Below are 5,428 nucleotides of genomic sequence, written 5' to 3'. Positions count from 1 at the left end.
CTTATTTCACTTTTTTTTATACCTTGTCAATGCATTACTTCCAATTCATCACAACTCATTCTCTTATATAGCCTACCCCCCTCTTCAACTAACTTAAATCTACTGAGCTCAGATGCTAAACTAAGGGACGAGGCAATGCAGCAGCACAAAACAATTAATACAAACCGCAATGAAAAAAATGCAGATTGGCAAAGCTAGCAGCAGTAAATCTAAATTAGCAAAGCAAATGCAACATTACAACTAATATGAGCCAATGTGCAGCAACAAGAAAATAAATCAGTAGTAAAACTGGCTTAACAGAGTAATACAACGTGAAATTTAGTAGCACTAGGCCTGGCAAACAGCAGCAGCCAATGCAATAATTTATATCTAAACATGACAAACCCACAAGCAGAAAAAATAGTACACTAAAGACAACAATGCAGATAAGGGAAATGTATATTCACATCTTAATGTCTATGTAATTAAATTGGTGCACCACAACTTACTCTACAAAAGAAATTACCAAGTACTTGAAAAGAAAATTATGTATGCAATTCCTGTGAAGAGAAGTGTCTTTTTGTGCTCCTTCTTTTTTTTATAAGTAGATCATAAAGTTATTATTTACTGGATTTGTAGGCATAAAATTTTATTTTAACCAATGCTGCAGTGCAGCTAGAAACTAGATATTAAACGAAATGAGCGCATATATATATATATATATATATATATATATATATATATATATATATATAACGTCATTCACTAGGCAAATGGCGTCTCCAAAGGCAGTAAAAAAATCTCTCAATTAGAAAGACAATAGATGTAAAATGTTTCTCATCATTTCATTTGTCAAGTAATAGCGTGTCATATTTGCGATGCTTTCTACAAAGGAATGTCAATAGCGAGGTTAATGGCCTCTTTTTTCTCCACCTAATGGCTTTTTCTCCAGGCGGCTGGCACAGCTGGCCACTCACAATGCATTACGTCAAGGTCACTTGGCTTTCTTACCGAAATATTTGCGACAGCAGTTTGCACTACAGTGACAGTCTCACATAAAAAATTTCACGGGTCGAGAATTTGCGTTACAAATGTATAGAAACAAAATCCTATAAATGTAACAGTGTCCAAAAAATTTTCGTTGAGTTCTTAGCCACTACTCATTATTCCTTACCTTATTAGACATATACATATTCGTCGACAATCCTTCAATATTTCATCATAATAAATTCCTCATATAGCATCAGCTTATTGATCATAAACATACCTCAACAGCATAATACATATTGTCATCGTAATAATATCATAACACCTCAGTCAAATCTCAAAAACGTCGTAGCTTTCTGCAATAATTTCAAAATATAAAAACAATTCTCTGCTCATTACAATAGTGCCATCTACCTCAAACGTGCTTTAAAATCATGATCCCATACCAAACACACCATTCATAGCTCTCATAGTATCACAATGGTTCCGAAACAATATGAACAATTCACAAAGTACAGACAAAACACAATTTCATAAGTGTGAAGTTATCCAACTGTGTAATTACGTAAACATATGTCACTGATGTAGTAAAATAAATGTTTGTCTCTCTCAGTTAAATGATCAGATAGCTGTGTAATTTATGTGTTAGAGAAATATGGTACCGATGTGTAAAGTTGTATAAGCAAATACCATATTAGCTAGGGCTCCTAGCGCTTGCCAAGCTTAGTACACAAATTAAGCGCGTATCCCCGTGAGGATTAAAGTAATTATTCCCTCAGGTGTTACAGATTACAGCAATGGAATGAAATGTATCACGGAAAACCTTTGCAACTTTGTAATTCAAAAATCTTTAAAAATAAATGTTTTAAGTACAAAATTGATCACTCAAATACGTGTACTGTAGCGCTAAACTGTGCATCTTGTTGTAAGATAATCTCTGTCATTACTCAAGGGTATAAAATGTGCCAAGTGTCGTAATTATCGTCGTCCATAAGCAAAGTTCTGTGGAAGTCAATGTACTTACCTCGTAATAAACAAAAGCGAAATGCTACGCATATAGATATCGTACTTATTACGTACAGTACCATATCAAGAAAGTACTATACTGTAACGTATTGTTGTGCTACGAAAAAGGCTGTCTCATTGTAGCTATACCACAAAAGTTACTACTAAAACATGTTTTACTTTCCAGAAGAATTCAGAAAAACTGTTCAGATATAAAACAGATACACCGCAAAAGCAACCATGTAAATTGTGCCACACATTAGTAGCGTCGTGATATAATCGTGTAGCTGTCAAAGAAACCAAATGCTAAGTCATCTTTAATCTCACAGAAAGTACTTTAAATCCAGAATGTATTCTCACGTAAACCAAATGTTGCATTAAAACCTCGTTAGCAGTACTGGTATATGTTCTAAGTATGTGAGCCTTATAGTCGTTACGTAAGCGTACAACTAACAAGCAAGAATGTACACACACAATAACACTGTGTCATCTGTTCACTATAACAATGCATTCGTAAATACTATCTAAATATGTTCCCTAGGTTCTAGACTGGATATTAACTTCAAAACATTGTTGCATGTTAACAGTTTCTCAGTGTGACAAATTGTACTAGTTGCGTGAAGTGAAAAATGTTATGGCGAAGACTAAGTTAAAAAGCAGATTATCTCTCAAGAAACGGTTTTACATGTGAAATGTGGTGCAATCCTTTACTCTTCATAGTACTCAGAGTTTCAATTTGAACGCAATTGTCATGCGGTATACGTCGGTAAGGAATAATGGAATTTTTCTCAAAATTAGCGTCTATGTTATTTTTCTCTGAGCCAGCCGGCGCACGTGGGTGCCTGCGGTGAGAGTCATTGTCTGTCTCTTTGTTGGAGCGCGTCGTTATTAGGATTAGAAGATCTAACTTCTACAAATTCACTTTGACCGGAGGCCTCTGCCCTGTTTGAATCCCGCCAGTTCTGATGCAATTCAGGTCTGTCGTTGCGATTATATCGTCTGTCGTCATGTCGGTAGATTCCATAATTTCTTTCTTGTCGGTCACGTGGTGGAGAATTTCTCCCTGAATCGTAACTGCGCGCTGAACTGTTGCATCTGAAGTTATTCTGTCTCCCTTGATAATAATTGTTTTGGTTCCCATATTGTCTGTTTCTATGGTTATCTCTGTGATAATCATTACTGCGGAGAGGTGATCTTTCCCTGTAATTCTTACTACTCTGCCAACGGTTGTCATATGGGTGGTGTCTGTTTTGGTCACGATTTTCGTTGTAAGAATAGCCTTGTCGTGTACAGTTATTATTTCTTTCATCGCGGAATTGTGACGGATGTGACCTGTAATTGTTGTGCTCCTGCTTTCGCGTTCCGCGATTGTCAGTGTCAATTTCCATTTATTGTAAGAGTCCCTGAAAAGCTTCAATGTCGTCTTTGCAACGTCCTGCCAAAATAATATGTCGTAAATGTTCAGGCAATTTGATTAAAAAAATGCGGATGAGTTCTCAGGGGCTGTATGGGTTTGAAAGATACTGATTCCTATGTAACATGTCTTCGAAATATTTGACAAGACTAGAAAATTCCGATTGTTCGAAATTTTTCATCATTATGATGCTATGTTTTACTCGGTCTTGTGTAGCTTGAGACCAATATGCTGAGAGGAAGGCATGATAAAATTCTCCTTCACTGTGACAATCGTGAATGACCGATCGCATTCTTACAGCTGGTTCATTCTCGAAGTAGCCACACATAAATTCTAACCTGTGCTCCAATGACCAGTTGGGAGGAAAACAATGAGAGAATTGATGGAGCAATGCTTGTGGATGAATGTCGTTGCCAGAATTCTTAAATGTTTTGAATTTACGTGTAGTAATGAACAGCTTTTGTCAAAATCATCATGTCGGCAATTCGCATATCGGTCATTGTTACTTCTTTTTCGCGGTTCAATCTCAAAATTCAGTGCCCCTTGTCAATCTCTTTCATAATTTCCCAAATGCCCTGCGTTATTATTTTGTGACTTTTCCGTATTTCTAAGTTGGTTGGTTGGGTGTTTGGGGAAGGAGACCAGACAGCGTGGTCATCGGTCTCATCGGAATAGGGAAGGATGGGGAAGGAAGTCGGCCGTGCCCTTTCAGAGGAACCATCCCGGCATTTGCCTGGAATGATTTAGGGAAATCACAGAAAACCTAAATCAGGATGGCCGGACGCGGGATTGAACCGTCGTCCTCCCGAATGCGAGTCCAGTGTCTAACCACTGCCCCACCTCGCTCGGTGTATTTCTAAGTCCCTCTTCCCGTGTTGGAACGCGAGTCTCTTCTGAAATACGTAATTCTTGTATTACCTGTGTCAACTGATCTTGTACTTCCCGGATTTCTCTTTTGTACTGTGTATTGATTTGATTTTGTTTGAATTTTCTTATTTGTTCATACTCTTCTGTGTCAGTGAAGGCTACGGGTCTTGTGTCATTCATATCATCATCTACCTTTGTGGATAAGTTGGTGAACTGATCCGAAAGTTCGGCTACTTTCTCCGACAGAGAACTTATTTCCGCAGTGTGTTTTTCTGAACCAAATTTCAGAGTGTCCATTTGTGTTGAAATCGTATCTACTGTGTCCTTTAAGTTTTCCTGAGTTTTTGCAAGTTGCATAACAGAATCGGTAGATGCAACAGAGTCAATTTTAGCTTGCAAGGTGTCGTGATTTTCATGATCAATAGTTTGCAGTTCTTTTATGGATGCTTCGTGATTCTGTACTGCTTTTTCATGACGCGAAAAATAGGTTGGAAATGCTCACAAATTTGTGTTTTTACGTCATTACAGACTTTTTGACATTTCGATTCTATTTTAAGTAACTCAGCAGTTAAAGCTTCACGTGTTTGTTCAAGCGTGGTGTCTAACTTTTGAAGCTGTTGTTGTGACTGTTTTTTTATTTTGTTCCATTGCGTCTAACTGTTGCTATGTTTGTCTCTGGTGTTGTTCCATTGTGTCTAACTTTTGAAGATTTTGTTCCATTGTGTCTAACTGTTGCTGTGTTTGTCTCTGATTTTGTTTCATTTGTTGCATTAATTGCAATAATAAGTATTAGTGTCTGGAATTTGTTCCCCTATGCTTTTCGGCAGTGCATTTGCACCGGCAACATTCACATTTTGACGAGCAGAAAATGTGTCTTGATTTATTTGAGAAAACGGTGAGGACGCAAAACCTAAATCTACAGTATTTGCAAGATCGTGTCCTGTCATTTCGGATTCCTGAGGCGAACTGTTACCGACCGATCGATCGATAATGCTTCCCTGTTCACTAATTGTTTCACTGTCTACACCATTATTTGCCACCCGCTCCATTTACCTATGCACAGTTACCAAATTACTATGTTGAACATTAGTTAATTCATTACACGGTGGTGCTGATACACTGCTATCGTCTTCACTGTCATTTCTCAGTTTACTTTGGAGCCTAGTATTACGTTTT

Source organism: Schistocerca nitens, chromosome 1 (genome assembly GCF_023898315.1).
Source record: "Schistocerca nitens isolate TAMUIC-IGC-003100 chromosome 1, iqSchNite1.1, whole genome shotgun sequence".
Taxonomy (NCBI): Eukaryota; Metazoa; Arthropoda; class Insecta; order Orthoptera; family Acrididae; genus Schistocerca; species Schistocerca nitens.
This window is presented reverse-complemented; position numbering follows the sequence as displayed.